This window comes from Pseudorasbora parva, chromosome 6 (genome assembly GCF_024679245.1).
Source record: "Pseudorasbora parva isolate DD20220531a chromosome 6, ASM2467924v1, whole genome shotgun sequence".
NCBI lineage: Eukaryota > Metazoa > Chordata > Actinopteri > Cypriniformes > Gobionidae > Pseudorasbora > Pseudorasbora parva.
In genome coordinates this window covers 15910714-15932958 of record NC_090177.1, presented here as the reverse complement: position 1 = coordinate 15932958, position 22245 = coordinate 15910714, and the positions used below count along the sequence as shown (strand labels likewise).

The 22245-nt window shown below is 40.5% G+C and overlaps 1 long non-coding RNA gene across 1 annotated transcript in view; it reads right to left on the bottom strand.

Annotated features, from left to right (window-relative positions):
• Positions 1-324: 324 nt before the first annotated feature.
• LOC137078494 (uncharacterized) overlaps positions 325-22245 on the bottom strand; it is a 71007-nt gene continuing 49086 nt past the window's right edge. Inside the window, exons 4-6 of the long non-coding RNA XR_010905307.1 lie at positions 11342-11414; positions 11172-11259; positions 325-444 (exon numbers count right to left, since the gene is read on the bottom strand). This is a non-coding gene — a long non-coding RNA (uncharacterized lncRNA). The remainder of the gene's footprint in view (positions 445-11171; positions 11260-11341; positions 11415-22245) is intronic.

Sequence of the window (22245 nt, the reverse complement as noted above, 5' to 3'; positions counted from 1 at the left end):
CTCACCACCCCCTGCCAAGTGCATTTTCATATTTCCATCCCCTTATCATACGCCTTTGAAAGCCAGGAGAGTACGGGGGCCAGTTGTAGACTTTGCAGATGTCTCTTTGATGCCTTCACAGCAGACGTCCTCAAATGGATCCCAAAACCTTCAGTGCTAGGTGTCCAAGGAACAATTTCGGAAGGCTGATGAACGAGGACAACCAAGGGAAGGGAGTATGTTTGGCTTGAGACATAAAGTAAGAAAACACACCTCACCAAGCACTGAGCATATTAATCCCCTGGGGATTATTTTATTCCCTTCAAAACAGGACATGAAGAGAAGCCCTAATGCTGGAACTTTTCTTTTGATAACCTGACTGTGGTTGTTATCTTGGCGAGTACAGTTGCCTCCAATCTGACCCGTGGGGTATCATCATTTCTCACAAACAAGACTTCCAGTGATCTGTAACCAAAGACAGACGTGTCACTGTTCAGTTTCAACCTTCAAACACCAAGCTAAAGTTTCGCCACATTGTGTTCCTGAACCCTGACCCATTCAAATGCAACTTGCAACTGAAACCCAAATTATATGAAAGCAATAAAAGCGTTTACCGTTCTAGGCGGCTGGGTTGAATTCTCAAATGTGGTGCAACAAGGCTGAAAGTTTCTCTTCTTACTCTACCAATGAAACTGTACATTCAGTGAGGCAGTTAACCCCTTACTCATAAGGTGATGGTAGCCTCAGCCCTGCTTCACCCTTATAACAATTCAGTAAACTTTCTGGTAGCGAAATAAGTGTAAAAAAAGTGTGTTGTAGCAGTGCATAATGTGCATGTTCTCGTGGAAATAATTTCTAAAACCCATCCAGCCCCTATTTATTGAATCTAGACAAACAGACAACAGCATAAGCATATTCTAGGAACTTAATTATATGAACTAGCCACAGGGTGGTTCCAAAGAACTTATTGTTCGCCAAGGACCATTTTCCTGATTGCATTCGCAACACCAGTAGGAACTTTGAAGTGATGTTGTGACTTTTTTTGATGGAGAATGCCAGAGCCTAAGAACACAGTGCTCCCATTCTCTGCCTTCCATATGTTTAACAGTCCTTTCTAATATGTTATTAGATACAACTCTTATACAAAGTAGACAGTGTATAAAAATGTATTAGCGTTTGCTGTGTAAATGTTGTCCAAAATTGCTTGCTGAGTATAATTACATGTTTCGTTTGGTCCCTCTAAAGTTGAGTTGGATTTTCTCTTTACCATAAAAGGTTGAGAGGTCCATCTGTTTTCCATGTTAGTAGAGTTCATGGAGTAAATATATAGGCTATAATTCCCAGTTATATGGGAATGATGAGGATCATTCCCAGTTCCTGAGGTGTGAAAACACCAAAAAGCAGGTATTTCCACCATTATTTCCGGTGCGAAAGCCCCCATTGATATGGTTTAGGCTCATGAGTACAAAGATTCCTTATTTACACAAAATCTATAAAATAATATGATCACCTCTTTAACTTTAACTTCACCTCTTTGAAAACTGAAAACTCTCAGTCTGCTCAGTCTGTTAAGCTGAAACAGGAAAAAAGTCAAAATATGGTCATGGCAAATGGAATCACTAAATAGAAATATACTCCTAGTTACACTGGGTAACCCATAGTACAAATGATAAAGACTGCATGAGCATAGAGGTGCAAAAAAACTGTGAAAGTACATAGAATATAAAAAAGAGGAAAAGTAAACCTTAAATGTAAAAGCCGGCTTGTGACATTGGTTTGCGTTCACACTACTTGCCCTCTGGAAGTATGTCTGCTGGCATGGAAATATACTTAACATGGGGGGCACGTACTTGAACCCCCCTATCTGCTAACCCTTTGCTCTCTCTCTCTCTCTCTCTCTCTCTCTCTCTCTCTCTCTCTCTCTCTCTCTCTCTCTCTCTCTCTCTCCTGCTTCACTAGCTCTGGGGTGAGCGATGGGCTACGAAAGATTAATGCATCTTCAACGGCACATGTGAAATCAAATTAGTGCATAGTCATCCTTGTGTGAACCAGGCTTGCCCTTTTCTAACAATTGTAAAGGATGGTGTTAATTATTTGCAGATTCACACAATTAATTGTATTTTTTACTCTCAATATACAGATAAGAAACAAGACAGTGACGATTTCTCCACAGCAATGAGCTTTTTCAATGAAGGGGGCGATTCTAATTCTATCATCTGATAGAGTGTCTATATCTCATACTCTCTGTAATCAAATAGTCAGTTATGAGGAGAAATGATGTTGTCATGCATTTTCCATTTCCTCATATAGACTGAGCACATGGGCACTGACAAAGCCTCCCTTTCTCATTTCGGTGGTGCTCAGATTACATCACAGGGAGAGGTGCGAAGGCGCCACTCATAACAATGTCACATTGCATTAAGTCTGCCATGCCACTTGTGGGCCTCAATCAAATTTTAGCTCACTCTACCTATCTGCGACTACAATTGGATTTGCTCAAAGACGACGGGGATTATGGCTACTTCTGTGTATATATATTCCACTTTCTTCAATCTAGCATTTGATCATGCGATCAAGCTCTTGGGGAATAAGCTGCTTCAGATAGCTTTGGTGCGTAATAACCTGTGGGGATTGAAGATGGAGTGAATGGCAAGGGCAGGGTGTTCAAATACAGGCAATATTACAGGGACAAGTCCCACTGTGAAACACTGGAAGTAGACAATGATCCTTGTTATTGCGGGAAGTCACGCTTCTTCGGATACGGGTCAGCGGGGTCAGACCTAAGTGTATAAGAGAATGTGTGCACTATATATGTGTGGACGGTGTACCCAAGGTACTGGAAACAAGCGTGAAAACTGTTTTCAGAGGAGACAAACAATCCTGTGCTGAACAGCAAAGCTCAACTCTGTGTGCTCTCTGAATTAAGGTATGATTATTCGGGATTGGCTTGTGACTAACCAACGACATTGGTGAACCTGGAGAAGTTTTTTTTCACCCCAGAGGTGCATTCGAAATGATTGGGTTGACAAGTTCACATGGGCGAAAGCAGATAATCTACCTTCCCTTCTGGCAAATAGCTGTTGCTTTAAACAAATCCTAAACAACTTACTTCAAACTTTGCATTACTCATATTTTCTGTAAATATAAATGCTATGTGTCAAATATTGTAAATTAAATATTGTTTCAAATATTGTAAATTATGAATAAAAACATTTGGAAAAAAGGAGAAAATATACAATTCAATGGGAAGTTAATGGAAAGTCAATTGACGTCCCAAAGTCAATGGATTTTTTTGAATGACATTTATACGGTGGCCCAGTAGTGCAGCCGTACTAAATTAAACCACAACACAACAGAATTGCCACAACACAACGGACAAAAGGCACAACACAACGGATTGTGTTGTGGCTCCTTTCCGTTGTGTTGTGGCGATTCTATTGTGTTGTGGTGATTTCGTGTTGTGGCTCGTTTCCGTTGTGTTGTGGTGATTCCGTTGTGTTGTGGTGATTTCGTTGTGTTGTGGCTCGTTTCCGTTGTGTTGTGGTGATTCCGTTGTGTTGTGGTGATTTCGTTGTGTTGTGGCTCGTTTCCGTTGTGTTGTGGTGATTCCGTTGTGTTGTGGCTCGTTTCCTTTGTGTTGTGGTGATTTCGTTGTGTTGTGGCTCGTTTCCGTTGTGTTGTGGTGATTTTGTTGTGTTGTGGCTCGTTTCCGTTGTGTTGTGGTGATTTCGTTGTGTTGTGGCTCGTTTCCCTCGTGCTGTGGTGATTTCATTGTGTTGTGGCTCGTTTCCGTTGTGTTGTGGTGATTTCGTTGTGTTGTGGTGATTCTGTTGTGTTGTGGCTCGTTTCCGTTGTGTTGTGGCTCGTTTCCGTTGTGTTGTGGTGATTTCGTTGTGTTGTGGTGATTCTGTTGTGTTGTGGCTCGTCTCCGTTGTGTTGTGGTGATTTCATTGTGTTGTGGCTTGTTTCCGTTGTGTTGTGGTGATTCCGTTGTGGTGTGGCTCGTTTCCGTTGTGTTGTGGTGATTCCGTTGTGTTGTGGCGATTCCGTCGTGCTGTGGTGATTTCATTGTGTTGTGGTGATTTTGTTGTGTTGTGGCTCGTTTCCGTTGTGTGGATTCCGTTGTGTTGTGGCTCGTTTCCGTTGTGTTGTGGCAATTCCGTTGTGTTGGGGTAATTTCGTTGTGTTGTGGCAATTCCGTTGTGCTGTGGTGATTTCGTTGTGTTGTGGCTCGTTTCCCTTGTGTGGTGGCAATTCCGTTGTGTTGTGGTGATTTCGCTGTTTTGTGGCAATTCCGTTGTGTTGTGGTGATTTCGTTGTGTTGTGGCTCGTTTCCCTTGTGCGGTGGCTCGTTTCCGTTGTGTTGTGGCTCGTTTCCCTTGTGTTGTGGCTCATTTCCATTGTGCGGTGGCTCGTTTCCGTTGTGTTGTGGTGATTTCGTGTTGTGGCTCGATTCCGCTGTGTTGTGGCAATTCCGTTGTGTTGTGGCTCGTTTCTGTTGTGTTGTGGTGATTCCGTTGTGTTGTGGCTCGTTTCCGTTGTGTTGTGGTGATTCCGTTGTGTTGTGGCTCGTTTCCATTGTGTTGTGGTGATTTCGGTGTGTTGTGACTCGTTTCCGATGTGTTGTGGTGATTTCGTTGTGTGGTGGCTCGTTTCCGTTGTGTTGTGGTGATTCCGTTGTGTTGTGGTGATTCCGTTGTGTTGTGGCGATTCCGTCGTGCTGTGTTGATTCCGTTGTGTTGTGACTCGTTTCCGTTGTGTTGTGGCGATTCCGTCGTGCTGTGTTGATTCCATTGTGTTGTGGCGATTCCGTCGTGCTGTGTTGATTCCGTTGTGTTGTGGCTCGTTTCCGTTGTGTTGTGGCTCGTTTCCATTGTGCAGTGGTGATTCCGTTGTGTTGTGGCTCGTTTCTGTTGTGTTGTGGTGATTTTGGTGTGTTGTAACTCATTTCCGTTGTGTTGTGGTGATTCCGTTGTGTTGTGGCTCGTTTCCGTTGTGTTGTGGTGATTCCGTTGTGTTGTGGCTCGTTTCCGTTGTGTTGTGGTGATTCCGTTGTGTTGTGGCTCGTTTCCGTTGTGTTGTGGTGATTCCGTTGTGTTGTGGCTCGTTTCCGTTGTGTTGTGGTGATTCCGTTGTGTTGTGGCTCGTTTCCGTTGTGTTGTGGTGATTCCGTTGTGTTGTGTTGATTCCGTTGTGTTGTGGCTCGTTTCCGTTGTGTTGTGGTGATTCCGTTGTGTTGTGGCTCGTTTCCGTTGTGTTGTGGTGATTCCGTTGTGCTGTGTTGATTCCGTTGTGTTGTGGCTCGTTTCCGTTGTGTTGTGGTGATTCCGTTGTGTTGTGGCTCGTTTCCGTTGTGTTGTGGTGATTCCGTTGTGTTGTGGTGATTCCGTTGTGTTGTGGCTCGTTTCCGTTGTGTTGTGGTGATTCCGTTGTGTTGTGGCTCGTTTCCGTTGTGTTGTGGTGATTCCGTTGTGCTGTGTTGATTCCGTTGTGTTGTGGCTCGTTTCCGTTGTGTTGTGGTGATTCCGTTGTGTTGTGGCTCGTTTCCGTTGTGTTGTGGTGATTCCGTTGTGTTGTGGCTCGTTTCCGTTGTGTTGTGGTGATTTCGTTGTGTTGTGGCTCGTTTCCGTTGTGTTGTGGTGATTCCGTTGTGTTGTGGTGATTTCGTTGTGTTGTGGTGATTCCGTTGTGTTGTGTTGATTCCGTTGTGTTGTGGCTCGTTTCCGTTGTGTTGTGGTGATTCCGTTGTGTTGTGGCTCGTTTTCGTTGTGTTGTGGTGATTCCGTTGTGTTGTGGCTCGTTTCCATTGTGTTGTGGTGATTCCGTTGTGTTGTGGCTCGTTTCCGTTGTGTTGTGGTGATTCCGTTGTGTTGTGGTGATTTCGTTGTGTTGTGGTGATTCCGTTGTGTTGTGGTGATTCCGTTGTGTTGTGGCTCGTTTCCGTTGTGTTGTGGTGATTCCGTTGTGTTGTGGCTCGTTTTCGTTGTGTTGTGGTGATTCCGTTGTGCTGTGTTGATTCCGTTGTGTTGTGGCTCGTTTCCGTTGTGTTGTGGTGATTCCGTTGTGTTGTGGCTCGTTTCCGTTGTGTTGTGGCGATTTCGGTGTGTTGTGGCTCGTTTCCGTTGTGTTGTGGTGATTCCGTTGTGTTGTGGCTCGTTTCCATTGTGTTGTGGTGATTTCGGTGTGTTGTGGCTCGTTTCCGTTGTGTTGTGGTGATTCCGTTGTGCTGTGTTGATTCCGTTGTGTTGTGGCTCGTTTCCGTTGTGTTGTGGTGATTCCGTTGTGTTGTGCTGATTCCGTTGTGTTGTGGCTCGTTTCCGTTGTGTTGTGGTGATTCCGTTGTGTTGTGGCTCGTTTCCGTTGTGTTGTGGCTCGTTTCCGTTGTGTTGTGGCTCGTTTCCGTTGTGTTGTGGTGATTCCGTTGTGTTGTGCCTCATTTCCGGTGTGTTGTGGTGATTCCGTTGTGTTGTGGCTCGTTTCCGTTGTGTTGTGGCTCGTTTCCGTTGTGGCTCGTTTCCGTTGTGTTGTGGCTCGTTTCCGTTGTGTTGTGGCTCGTTTCCGTTGTGTTGTGGTGATTCCGTTGTGTTGTGGCTCGTTTCCGTTGTGTCGTGGTGATTTCGGTGTGTTGTGGCTCGTTTCCGTTGTGTTGTGGCTCATTTCCGGTGTGTTGTGGTGATTCCGTTGTGGTGTGGCTCGTTTCCGTTGTGTTGTGGCTCGTTTCCGTTGTGTTGTGGTGATTTCGTTGTGTTGATCGCTCGTTTCCGTTGTGTTGTGGTGATTTCGTTGTGTTGTGGCTCATTTCCGGTGTGTTGTGGTGATTCCGTTGTGGTGTGGCTCGTTTCCGTTGTGTTGTGGCTCGTTTCCGTTGTGTTGTGGTGATTTCGTTGTGTTGATCGCTCGTTTCCGTTGTGTTGTGGCTCGTTTCCGTTGTGTCGTGGTGATTTCGGTGTGTTGTGGCTCGTTTCCGTTGTGTTGTGGTGATTTCGGTGTGTTGTGGTGATTTCGTTGTGTTGTGGTGATTCCGTTGTGTTGTGGCTCATTTCCGGTGTGTTGTGGTGATTCCGTTGTGTTGTGGCAAATTTATTATGTTGCGGTTTTATTTAGTACGGCTGCACTACTGGGCCACCGTACATTTAGGTTAAATGGCTGAAATAAGGATTGCGCTTAATACAAGCTCAAGATATTTTCATGTTTTATTCTATGGCATAAAATACATCAGTATTACCCGACTCGCGATTTGTTAAGCAGTTATGGGTCTTAAAAAAAGGCAGTCTTATAGCCTAACTTTAGCTTTTCACTTCTGGCAACTGCACTGCAAAAAATGCTTTTCTTACTTAGTATTTTTGTCTTTTTTCTAGTCAAAATATCGAAACATTCTTATATTAAGAAACTTTTACTAGACAAGTAAAAATTATTGTCTTGATTTGGGAAAACATAACTCAAAAATAAGAGAGTTTTTGCTTAAAATAAGCAAAATAATCTGCCACTGGGTTAGGAAAAATAAACTTTTTTTGCTCACACATTTTGCTCACCCCAATTTGCAGATTATTTTGCTTATTTTAAGCAAAAACTTATTTAATTTTGAGGAGGGTTTTTTCCCCAAAAAACAAGACAAATACTTTTGCTTGTCTAGTAAATACTTCTTGTTGTAAGAATTTTTAGATGTTTGCACTAGAAACAAGACAAAAATACTAAGTAAGAAAAGCATTTTTGCAGTGTGCATTTAGGCTTAAAGAAAAAAAAATCTGTTCATTTGTGAAAATTATTTTGGTGGACAAAATGTTTAAGCATCATAAAATTTTGTTGACAACAGAGCTTGTTTTCTGCGATAATCCAAAAGCCTATGGAAAAATCCTATCTGGTTTTTGTCGAGGGAACCAGTGTGATGCTAACTGCCAGTTGGTGACACCATACCTGCACCACTTTATTAAAACAAATGTAACAATAAATTATGAGTTAATGAATTGAAAAAAATAGACAATTAAAACAAGAGTAAATATATTGAGAAACTTTTTAACTACATTTTAAAGGTGAACTGTGTCAGATTTAGCGGCATCTAATAATAATAATAATACATTTTATTTGTATTGCACTTTACATTTTTAACAAATCTCAAAGTGCTATAGTGGTGAGGTTGCAAACTGCAACCGCCCACCACTCACCCCTCCCGTAGGAATCACATAGAGAAGCTACGGTGGCCAGCACAGGACAAAGATGTCGTTGTCTGAGACAGCAGAGAGTAGCTAGCGCTCAGCAGAGCATTTGTCCATTTAGGGCTACACAAAATGGTGACTTCACTTTAAGGGTATGAAGATTGCAAGGGCTCAGTCTAAGCTAATAAAAACATAACAGTTCATTATGTAAGATCTTTATACACCACTGAAAACATAGTTATGTATATTATATTGCATTTCTGTAAAATGATCCTCATAAACACTACACACTACACCTTTAAAAACATAAATAAGGACATCGAACTGTAACTTTTGCTAGTTTTATCAGTTTAGAAAATGTATTTAAGTTATTATTTTTTAATTGATACCTTTTATTATTTTCTTTTCTTTTTTTACAGTAAATAGCACTAGTAGTCCATAATAATGTATCAGGGGGAAATTATTTCAAATATTATCTTATTTAACCTGAGAGACTAGCAATGGACATGGATAACATCAAGCTCCCTAAATATCCATGACTGAATATTTACAGTTTCTTGCACACACATACAGCACTATCCATGTCGAATCACCACCATACCGCAGTTACACGTAACACAAGACTGGTTGACTAGCCAAAAGAGGCATCTGTGACAATTACAGAGTGCTGCGGTACAGTAGTATGCAGAGCAGAGTTAGATGGAGAAAAGGCAGGTGATCAGTCTTAAACTTGCCTGTAGAGAGTTACCACGTGGCAGACTAACAAAGACAGATTAGCATCCTGAAGGTATGGCATTAAGCTAGAGATCCTCGACGTGACTTAGTACGGCTAATGTTCCATTGGGTTAGAGAAATCGCACTATGTCTTGGGGAAGACATCAATCTTCGGATGCATTAGAAAACTCCAACTGTCTTAGACGCAATTGAAGATGATTCAGTTTTGATGGTAAATGCTAATATGATGTTTCATTTGTAGGATGCACCGCGGTGGTGAAAAAAATCACCTCGCAGACTGGATTGTGTTTGAAAAGAGCAGTGTTTGCAAAGCCAAACTCTAAAATCGTTATCGAGTGCCCTCTCCTTGAAGGGTGAGTAATACTTTAGATGCAGGATGTTTCCTCTTCTGCCAAGCTTTTCAGCAGAGCGCACATCCCTCATAGGAGGTTCTCTTTACCGTATTGACTGGGGATAAGTTTGTCACTGGATCCGGATTAAAGTCTTAGGCCTATCAGTAAAATGGAGGAGAAAGGAGGGGTGGAGAAGGGAGGGCAGAGGTTTGTTTACCTATATTGGCTGCTGTGTACCGAAGGAAAGTGGTGGATGAGAGAAGGAAAAAGTAGGACTCCTGTTCCAATGTCACCTCCAGATTGGACATCTCAGCCGAGACAGATAACACACGCGGCGTTCTTAATTAATCATCAGCGCCATATCGATGTGTCAATAAGCCCTCACTTGTCAGCTCGCCAGCCGCCCTCCATTAAACCTGGAAGCCCTGGAGTTCTAATTTAGCTTCTCCTGCGATGCTCCGCGGCTGTCTGAACGAAGTGCGGCATCCTACGGCACGTCACTCACGCAAAGCTCTCAGGCACTTTATGCTCCTCAGGACTCAAAATGTTGAAGGACAAAAACCTCTTTTTCACTTCAGATGCCTTTCACCTTTATGTGGAGGGAAGCATCTTTCAATCAGAACAGTGGTCTTTACTATCAAACCTTGTTGCGGGACATTACAAGTCATTATAATGTTCGCATAGGACAACAGTGTCGCTTTACTTGCGTAGCCGGCGTTCTCACGTTTAATCCGCTTCAAATCCTATTAGAAAAGAGATTGAGCCTGTTTGGCCCAAATGCAGATCAAACGTTACCCGTGTCTCTGTTCTCACCAAATGCAAATGCTGTTCTACCCCCGAAACCGAATGAATAGTAAATGAACGCAACATACCGGCGGAGTTTGCAGGCAGATTACCTGCCCAAAGACCTGAGCCTAATTATTATTCATGTTTACAAACTTTCATCTCCTGAGGACAGCCCAGCCTGCGACGGCGCATACGTAATGAGCAAACAGACCACGCTCTTCATGTGGATCTGGACATGCATTTATTCATGTAGCCCACACACACACATATTCACTTACAAAACACACAGCGCTCGTAGTGTCTCAGGGGACCAGACATTTATGAAGACGCCAGTTCGATGGCATTATGGAAGCATTACACATTCTTGGCTGCAGCTTCCCCCCCGATACGACCGGTGTCTCGTCCCACTCCTGCAATTGCTTAAGAAGGCCCGTCTCCACAAGCCTCGGGGGAGATGCAGGAAGAGGCTTTGGCCGTCACGGTCTTGCGCGGCATCCCGGTACCGAGAGGCTCTCGTAGATTCTCAAGCCATATGGACGACGCCGAGATGTGTGTGCGCGTTTCTGCGAACGTAGGGTGAGGCAGGCTACAGAATACGAGAATGAAAACCCTAAGGATGAGACAGCGAGAGCTATTCCTCTGGCCACAGGTTCTCAGTGGGCTATTGATTGAGTGTGCTTAGACCCCAGGGCAGACTATTTTTCCTCTAGATCCCTTTTCGTGTGTGCGTTTGTGTATTTGCCAGATAAAATCTTCCATAAACCATTTTCAAACTCCTCTCATTAACCTCGTGCCACGGCGGATGTGGTTTATAACGCTCTGGCTTTGAAACGAAGGGCTGTAATTCCAGACTTACATGTTTCAAAGGCTGATTTCACATACAGCATAGCTTCCAGCTCTTATATATAAATTTCTAGCAGTTAAATGGAGTGAATCATAAGTCAATGACTGCAAAATGTAAGAAGTTCTATGCAGTAAATATCAGTGTGTTGCATTTGATTTGTCTTTAGCTAAGATGGGCACTTCAACTCCATTATAAAGCAATAAATCACTCCGAATACACTAGATTGTGAATTATAAAAAGTGAAAGACTCACATAGAGGTCGGTGGCAATCAATATACTGTAAATTAGAAGGTTAACATAATAAAGTTCAAATACAGAGCTTATCTATAATATGCACTTAACTGTTTGCTTTGCACTTTCCCTTTTTGTCCTCTCATCAAAAGTATGTCAGGTTTTTTTTCCTTCTATGAGTCTGGCCATCTGCTTGGGTCTATGGGGGGAAAAAAAGAGACAAATTGTTCCGGGTAGAGGGTCTGTGTAAAGTTACAGCCCCCAACCACAATCACACTCACCTTGGGTACATGCTGCAGGTCATGACACTCAGTGGGGCTTCAAGGGACATACTGTAACACCCCAAAGGATGATCTGCAAGAAACATGTGCAAAAGTGTGTGTTTTATAACAATTAAAATGTATTACTAATTATATATATATATATATATATATATATATATATATATATATAATATATACACACACACACAGATACATAAACTTAATGCAAAATAAATGCCATTACATGATCATTTAAACATTATTTATATAAGCATGCATAAAAAAAGTATTGATTTTTGTCATGATGTATTATACTATTATGCTTTATATTACTCATTATATTATAATATTATTAGCTCAGTGGCTGTGTATAGTTTCGTTAAATTTCTAAAAATATTCCGGTCGTCATCACTGAACACCGTTAATGAATAGGATTAATACATTAGGGTGGAACTTTGTCCTTGAGCCTGATCACTTTAGTGAGAAGCAGGGCTTGAATAACTGGAATAATAAGATTTCAACTGCACATTTTAAAATGGAAAACAGGAGTTTCCTTGCTCTTTTGTAATAACAGCATACCAGTCAAAATGCAGACATACTGTATACAATGCAATTAGATCATATACTAAGATGCAAAAATGGGAAACTGTCACTGTATATTATCTAACCCAAAAGCACATTAACAGGCGCATTTGCACGGGATAAGTGAAGCCTGTGATTTTACTCAACTTCTCCTGGATGTGAACCACCTTACTTTGATTGTGCACTATTTTAAATAGGTTATTGCTTGGAAATATCTTGTCGTTATAGGTCTAGCTGTGTGATATATTATAAACAGAAGAATGTTCCTTACTTCCTGCTGCTATCCATCTCCATCTAATTAAAAAAAAATGTAACTCTTCTGATGGTGTTCAGCTTTTTTTAACTGTATAGTTGTATGGAGTATAGCGATATGACCACGCACCAAAAATACTATTAAAGCACTCCAAAGCAGCCTCCACTCTTTGTAAAAGATGGATAAAAAGGCACGAAGGAAACAAAAACTTAAAAAAAAAAAAAATTAATGACCCAGTCAAATCACAGAGATCCTGATCCACACGAGAATATTTACTTTCATACTTTTTTTTGCTCTGTCGATCTAGACGTATATTGAGATGCAAAACTGGGACAAAGGACATTTCACTGAATTGAAGTCTGAACCAAAAACACATTAACAGAACAATGGCCATATTTATAGCATATCAATGCTTCCAAACTAAAAAAACAGAATTCTTAATTTAAAGTTTTAGTGTGACACTTTCTTGTGCATAGATTTACATCCATAAAATGACTGATATTTAATTTAATTTTTAATGAGACCTGCATGAGTATATAAGCAATAGCAACCAATACTTAAGCAGTGTTTAAATATGCTAATGAGCAGTGATGAAATCAGGAACTACCAATAAAGGTGAAGACCCAATACACTTCCTGTCAGATACTGCAATCCAATACAAGAAAGACGGAAAATGTTATAAATGACTTGTCTCCGCCAACATACATGTGTAACATATGACATTTGTACAACATAAAAAAGATGAATACTGAAGAAAATATATCTGAAATCCACAAAAGCAAATAGCGTGTCCACGATGAAGCATGATGCACACCTGCACTTAAAGCACAAGCGCTTTCCATCGAGATCATTTTTAGCCGTAGAAAACGGATTCGCTGTCAAAATGGAATGACGCTTTTATTAGCAACAGGACATCCAATTTGTGGTCAGACGTTCAATACATTAGGACGTTAGGAACGAACTGCTGGTTTGTGCTTAGTAGAAAGGCAAGATTTAGAGCAGAAAATGGTGACATAAAATGTAAAAAATGATGATAGCAAAAACAGAGGACTTCAAGAAAACGAATTCCTACAAAAGTCTACAACATGTTTCATGCCATAAAAATCATCACACCATGTCAACAAGCTCCTGCAAAAGAATACCTGTGGTTGATGTCCAATACAGCATAGTTGACATGGGAATGAATCTGTTATGACAGGTACTGTGTGTACCTGAGAGGCAGAGACTAACTGAGAATAAGTGGAATGACCTCATACTGCGGTTCATCCTTGATTTCACCACTCAGCTCTGACTTCACACCTCTGGCTTTGTATGACCCAGGGTACGAACACAGGCCCTCAGGGACAGAGCACCAGGGTTCAAGAAGCAAATACAGAGCTTACTCGCCTTTTCATTCACTATGAACTACTGATGAAGTCTCGGGTGTTACATGGAATGAATGTCGATGTAGCATATGGTGAACATACAATTGTTGACTCCACAACCTACAAGTGGCCAGTCATGACAGGTGAATACAGATATGCGTCAATATAGACTTTGACAGCGACACGCTTTACAATCAATTGACTTTCCATGCCCTTTTTGTAAAAGGACAGGCGGAATTATTCTGCACATGTTTATCCATACCATTGTGATAATGCGGGCTGCGCTCAACATTATCCAAGCCAATCCATATTTCCACCTCCTGCACTTTTTCTGGAGACTTCTTGGCTGCCCTTCACTGAAGGAGAGGGGGAAATTGGGTCTCTCTGTCGCGCTCTCTCGCTCTCTCTTTTCCGAAGGCAGCAGATGAGCACACCTGCAGAACGTCCCCTGAGACCTGCAGATTATGCATCCCTCCCTCCAATTCCTCACTTCTCCTACCTCACTCCCCGGGAGAAGGACAGAGGGCATCTCCCACAGAAGGTCAACAAGAATGAGATCCGCCATGGGACAGATGCAGGAGGAGACTGCACCGATGCATTAAAACATAAGATGCGATGCTTGAGCGTGGACCTAAGAACATGACATTTGAATTTCAGAACAGGCAAATTACAGAAGCTGAAATTGATGGCAACACATCTTTTATGTATGCCGTATTTTGTCAGACGTTTTCTAAAAGCATCACTGCAGGTCACCTTTGTTATTGACCTATTTAGCTATATTAGGTGGAGAACATGAAATTATAGAGATCTTTCCCTTATAAAAACGGAAGTATCTGTCAATGTGAGAAATTATATGTGTTTTTAGTTGCTTTTGTAGTTCTTGGAGCTCTGCAGCCAGATTTACCTTGTGGGATCAGGATCTGCTTTTCCCCTCTTCCAGGTGGCTTTCATCAAGTTCTACAGCAGATCAATACAGGACTCTAGAATTTCTTTGGACATAGAATGTGGCAAGCATGGCGAGGCAGAAGGCAGAAAGTGTTATTGAGCATCACACCGGTCTCGAGTCCTACGGAGGAGCTCCATAAGGATAAAAGGAAGAGTGACGACAGTAAAGGACAAGAGAAGACCATGCCTGAGACATTTATGTTGGAATTGTATTATATCGTCCACGATGGGCTGCCGCATTGTTTATTTTATGATTAAAGTTTATGTCAACATTCGCCAGTTCCTGTCTCCTCCTTCCCTGAACACAAACCTCGCTCTATTGACAATCTTCCGCATTTATTGCAGCAACTCTTTAGATATTTTGCCATACTATTATTTTTTTTTTTAAACTCATGGGTCAAGCCTCGCAATTGACCTTTTCGCCAAGCTTCGCTAAACTCTATCCCTCTAGGTTGGCAACTCAGACAAGCTTTCAAATACAGCCCACAGGAATGAACTGGTGATTTCCTCAATCAGTGTGACTTTTAGTAAAATGCGCTCAAGAAGTGGTAAGAACTGATTGGGCTAAACTATGACATTAAAGGGGGGGTGAAACACTCAGTTTCAGTCAGTGTCATGTCAATCTTGAGTACCTATAGAGTAGCATTGCATCCTGCATATCTCCGAAAAGTCTTTATTTTTTTTATAATTATATAAGAAAGATACGCTGTTCCGAGTCTTTCCGAAAAAAGCCGAGCGGGTGGGGGCGTGTCGTGTGAGCGGAGCTAAATAATGACGTGTGCTCGCTGCTGCTATTGTGTTGAGTCGAGTGCGTCGTAAATCTGTGTCATCCCTAACAGCGGGAAAAAAACTTTATTCAAAATAAAAATATGGCTTTTAATCAGATACAGCCATACATCTATGATCCGGAATCAGACCCAGAGGCTGCAGTTGAACAGGAGCAGCAGCAAAAACGACTAGAGCAGGACGTCTGTATGTGGTACAAGTTATACACTAACTATATAATATGCTTAGCGGCTTGTGTTATTTACATATTTATACTTGAATTATATCGTCGTATTTTTGTCTTTGAAGGTGTACATGTGGGAAGTGCAGTTGTGCACGTGTATTTACGCGTGGTTTAGACAATTGTAACGTTAGTAAGCGGACTGGTTTTGCACGGCAGGCTAAGTTAGTGTTTACATAGAAAGACACGGAATAGTAGCGCATTTAAATGAAGAAGCGCGCTTATTTAGTTCAACATATTTCCCCCCTCTTTGTGTATTGTTGTTTGGAGTGCTTTTACAATACACAAACATAAAGTTACACATATAGTGGCCAGCTAAACAAATGTACACGCACTACACATCGCATGCTCCATTGATCAATTAACTATACGTGATCATGTTTGGGCTACTTGATGAGCATAGGCAAAAACACAGACATTTGAATCAGTCTTACTCACAGCCTGCGGTTCTAACGTTGGGACCTTTATCGTTGGGACTGCTCCATCCTTCAGCATTAGGCGATCGGAAAATCCTGTGTCGAGCTGGGCCTTGTTTACGAAACAGTCGGCACCGAAATGCAGCGAACAGATATAAACATTCGCGCAACTCAGTTGCTGATCCGGAAAAGCAAATTCCATCCACTGTTGCCTTAACGCGGGGTTTTTGGGGAATCTGTGCAGGACTGTCTTGGTCTGGCAACCAAAAACGCACTTTTTTGGTGACATTGTAATTGTGCACATCACCTGTGCAGCAGCCTATGAGCCAGCGCTTTGATGGGGGTAGGCTGTTGCTTTCGCTCTCTCTCTCTCCCTCTCCCTCTCTCACGCTCTTCCGGTAGAATTGTCCGTAAGGCCCATACAAGGAAATTCCGCCCCCATTAACGTCAAAGGGGACGCATGATCGCAAAAAACTTGCCGAAACTTATGACTAACCGGAAGTAGTATTTTTGACAAAGAAATACTCCCATCAAACGTCCACCTTAACTTTTGAAACTTTGTCCATGTTTAGTATGGGAATCCAAGTCTTTAACAGTGTAAAAAGATCAGTATGCATGAAACAGCATTTCACCCCCCCTTTAAAAAGAAGTTTAATCTGCTGTTTTTCCCCTTAAAAAAAAAAGTAAGTTTGGACTAGTGTTCTTTTAATGAATATATAATCAATATAAATTGATAAAATATACATAAAGAAATAAAATTGTATTTTTTTGTGAAGAATTAACAACAAGTGGGAAACAATCATGAAGTGGAACGAAATTTTTTTAACAAATCAAAAACTGAAAAATTGGGCGTGAAAAATGTGTGTGTGTGTGTATATGTATGTATATATATATATATATATATATATATATATATATATATATATATATATATATATATATATATATATACATATTATATATATATATATACATATTATATATATATATATATATATATATATATATATATACATACACACACATACATACACGGGTACTTCTCAAAAATGTGCATATTGTGATAAAGTTAATTATTTTCCACAATGTAATGATAAAAATTAAACTTTCATATAGTTTAGATTCATTGCACACCAACTGAAATATTTCAGGTCTTTTATTGTTTTAATACTGATGATTTTGGCATACAGCTCATGAAAACCCCAAATTCCTATCTCAAAAAATTAGCATATCATGAAAAGGTTCTCTAAACGAGCTATTAACCTGATCATCTGAATCAACTAATTAAATCTAAACACCTGCAAAAGATTCCTGAGGCTTTTAAAAACTCCCAGCCTGGTTCATTACTCAAAACCGCAATCATGGGTAAGACTGCCGACCTGACTGCTGTCCAGAAGGCCATCATTGACACCCTCAAGCGAGAGGGTAAGACACCGAAAGAAATTTCTGAACGAATAGGCTGTTCCCAGAGTGCTGTATCAAGGCACCTCAGTGGGAAGTCTGTGGGAAGGAAAAAGTGTGGCAAAAAACGCTGCACAACGAGAAGAGGTGACCGGACCCTGAGGAAGATTGTGGAGAAGGACCGATTCCAGACCTTGCGGGACCTGCGGAAGCAGTGGACTGAGTCTGGAGTAGAAACATCCAGAGCCACCGTGCACAGGCGTGTGCAGGAAATGGGCTACAGGTGCCGCATTCCCCAGGTCAAGCCACTTTGGGCTACAGAGAAGCAGCACTGGACTGTTGCTCAGCGGTCCAAAGTACTTTTTTCGGATGAAAGCAAATTTTGCATGTCATTCGGAAATCAAGGCGTCAGAGTCTGGAGGAAGACTGGGGAGAAGGAAATGCCAAAATGCCTGAAGTCCAGTGTCAAGTACCCACAGTCAGTGATGGTCTGGGGTGCCATGTCAGCTGCTGGTGTTGGTCCACTGTGTTTTATCAAGGGCAGGGTCAATGCAGCTAGCTATCAGGAGATTTTGGAGCACTTCATGCTTCCATCTGCTGAAAAGCTTTATGGAGATGAAGATTTTGTTTTTCAGCACGACCTGGCACCTGCTCACAGTGCCAAAACCACTGGTATATATATAACCACAGTAATGGTTTACTGACCATGGTAATACTGTGCTCAATTGGCCTGCTAACTCTCCTGACCTGAAATATTTCAGTTGGTGTGCAACAAATCTAAAATATATAAAGGTTAATTTTTATCATTACATAATGGAAAACAATGAACTTTATCACAATATGCTAATTTTTTGAGAAGGACCTGTATGTGTGTGTATATATATATATATATATATATATATATATATATATATATATATATATATATACACACACACACACACATATATACATATGTGTGTGTGAGAGAGAGAGAGAGAGAGAGAGAGAGAGAGAGAGAGAGAGAGAGAGAGAGAGAGAGAGAGAGAGAGATTGCAGTCACAAAAAGTATTTCTAGCATTAACTGGGTATAACTAAAAGTAACTGACTACAGAATTGTTTATTTTTTTTTTTAAATTTGACTGATTTCCAGGCCTGTGCACATTTCCAGGGACGGTGCAAGCCCCATAATTATAAAATAAGTGATGCTTAAAAAACGCTTCTCATATTCAACTGAAAAGAGAACAACCTCATTTGAAATGTGCATAAACTTAACCTGTCCCTAACGTTTCTACAACTGTCCCTGTCCCTAAAGTTTCTACTGTGAACTACTCTCTGACCTGGATTAAACTGTAAATAAAAATTACATTAATTTATTAACCACCTTACATTGGTGCCAATGTAACCTATGTTGTAATATTGATGTTCTGTTGAGAAAAAAAATAAACAGGATTAAGAAATGGGAAACAAACAAGATTTTAAAGAGCACTGTCTGAGAAAACAATGGATGGAAAACGTATAGGTCAGCAAATTATTTGAGGCAGCATTTAGCAACGTTTTAATGATCCATTTTTTAGTTACTTTGAATAAAAGTCTATAAAATTGCTACTTCCTTACATAGTGCTCAGTATATGCTAACTGAATGCTCATTTCGGAACTTTTCTGAATAAAAGCATCATTTCACAAGATCAAAGTACCTGCCTTACAGAAAAGGGGTTTCATTCCGGTCTGTTTTTCTTCTGTAAAGAAGAAGAAAAGATACCCATATTGAGAGCACAGGTGTAAAGATTTGGCAGTAAAATCTTTCACTGCATCATGCAATATGAAATGGATATAGAACTCTAGAAATATAAGAAAGATAGAGAGAAAAAAGTACAGTAGATTGACCAAGATGACAAGACCACATCCAGTCGTCTGAGATGGAAAAGCATGAAAAAAGTAATAGATTTCAGTATGAGACCTTCACATAGAGAAAATAGCAAGACAAAAATGAACCAAAAATATGGCCATGGCAGAAAATAAGCAACAGCAGAAAAAAGAGAACGTGAAGGTGGGAAGCACAGGTGGCAAACAGATGAACGATTCCATTAGCGGAGTTCTATATGTGCTATTTGAAGCAGCTCTCTTACTGAAACAGATGTTTGTCTATATATTTACAGGCACATTATTTGGAATAGGCTTGTAATGGAGCATTATTATGGGAGATATAAGCCATTAAAAATTATATTTGCCTCACATGCTTGTTTTTGTGATAAAATGGCTTCATCGTTTTAAAAGAAACTTTCTGACCTCTGCAGGTTCTCAAGGGATAGAAACAATAACATCAAATTCACCTGTAAACAAGCCTAACTATGAGAATTCCTGGCTTTTTTTCCCTAACAAAGGAATTGAGGGACATGGCCGTCCGATCTTTGAAGTGCTGCTCTGTGCTTTGTGCTCCTGTAAGGGTGCAACATCCAACTACCACCGCAGTAATAAGCACCATCTTTCTACCGCATTGTCGCACACCTTCACAATCTCCCCTTCTTAATTTGCTCCCCGCGGAGCAGTGAATGATTTCGTCTGTTCTATCCTTTATATTAAACATTTCACCCTATTAGCTCTCAATAATCATTTTCTGCTGCCACAGACAAGGTGATTTCCCCAGGCGCATAAAAACGCAATAACATCAGCCCGGTTGCCGAGCTAATATTGCCATCATTCGTTTTTATGTGTCTCCCGCAGCCTGGGGAAAACACCTCCTAAGAACTCACTCTCTCTCACTCTCTCTCTCTCTCTCTCTCTCTCTGGTCTTATGAGGCAAACCCAGAGCACGTATAGCATTTGTACCTTTCAAAAGTTGCAGAGAATCCAATTTTCTGCAGTGCTTGCAAAAAGTCATGGGGAAAGCATCAAGTGCCAGAAAGGTACCTCATTTTGTCCTTCCTTCACAGTATAGATAGGAAACATAATCCTGCTCTTCACACACCAAAAAGGACAGCAACCCGGAACTAACTGTCCCTTAAAGCAGCTCTTGGAACGTGAGGCGAAGCTTTCAAGGAGGTTGCACCACCACTCATAAATCCTTTAAGAGCAAATAAGAGTTTGTGTAACTGTACTCACTACAATTGAATAGGGAACGTATACACAATATTACAATATTATAATAAAATAATATTATATATAAAAAATAAAATAAATTCACACACACACACACACACACACACACACACACACACACACACACACGCAAACGCGCGCGCAAATCAAAAGTGTTAACCCAATTGCCAAGAACATTTTAGTAAAACAATTCAATCAGTAAACTATTATAGAAAGTTTATTAGTACACATTTGATTTCTTATCAACTTTACGTTCTCAGAATCAAAAACAAACATTTGTAAACATTTGTGTTCAAAATGATTGAACCCCAAAAGCAGAATCTTTTTTTCTCTATAACCTCTGATAAACGCTGCCTGTAAGCGCTTAGAAGCTTGTCGCCTCTCTAATGCAATCTTGGCCCATTCCTCGTTTGAAAAAGCTTCCAGATCACTGTTAATCTTTGATTTTCACGTCGCCATTGCTTTTGTCAAATTCCACCAAATATTTTCAAGGAAATTTAGATCTTAAGATTATACAGGCCACTCAAGAACATTCTAAGACTGATCCCAGAACCAAGCATCATAGATCTGGATACTTTGGGACAGATGTCCTTCAGGAAAGTCCATTGATCATCAAGCTTCAGTCTTCAGGCATCAGCATCTTTGCCAAAATGTCTTGAAACTTTTAAGAATTCATGAATCATGATGCCCTTCATACAGTCAAGATTTCCACTTTCTGCAACAGCAAAGCAGTCCCATACAAGCCTGGACCACCTTCGTATTTGACCATAGAGATGGTGATCTCCTGCTCAGCTTTCCCTTTTTTGCACCAGACATACTGCTGAACCATGGTCCAAAAAGTTCCAGTGTGGTCATATCACTCCATAAAACATTATTACAGAACTTCACACGGCTATCCAAATGAATTTTAGCGCATTCAAGTCATCCTTTTATGTTCTTCATGGTCAAGAGTGACATTTGGCAAGATATCTCAACTTGATGGGCATGCTTGTCTAGTGTACTTCTTATACTTTGCATTGAAATGTTTTGTGAGAACATTTGACTTGGCAATATTTGGTACTCAACTTTAGCACATGTATGAGCTAAATATATTTATGTGTAACAGCACAAGCTAATTCAGTTTGGTTATATTGATTCATGATTCGGCTCGCCAATGTCATGTGATTTTTAGCAGTTTGGCAGTTTGACACGCGATCCGAATCATAAATCAATCCGCTGATTCATTACCGTTTGAATCTTTATTTGAGGTTTGAAAACAAACGCGGAAGAGAAGACAATGCTGAATAAAGTTGTAGTTTGTGTTATTTTTGGACCAAAATTTTTTTTCGATGCTTTAAGAGATTCTAACTAACTAACTGATGTCACATATGGACTACTTTGATGATGTTTTTATTCCCTTTCTGGACATGGACAGTATAGTGTGCATACACATGGATACGCTCTCGGACTAAATATAAAATAAAATATCTTAAACTGTGTTCTGAAGATGAACGGAGGTCTTACGGGTGTGGAACGTCATTAGGGTGAGTCATTAATGACATAAATTTCATTTTTGGGTGAACTAACCCTTTAAGAGACATGAACAAGTTCTTTGAAAAACATCTATGATCTTTGACAGATGTCTACTGTTCATGTTGTATTATTGATTATTATTGAATATCCTAAGGATGGTTTCACTAGTAATAAATGTAAATTTGCATAAATCATGCATATTTCTCCATACACATGTTGATTAGAGTATTAAAAAGTAAATTAAATTAATTAAATTAAAATTAAATCTAACTTAATTTAAGATAGATTTACAACTGATAAAAATGTGTGATTAAATTGAGATTAATCGCAAGTTAACTTTGTGTGTATGTGTATATATATATATA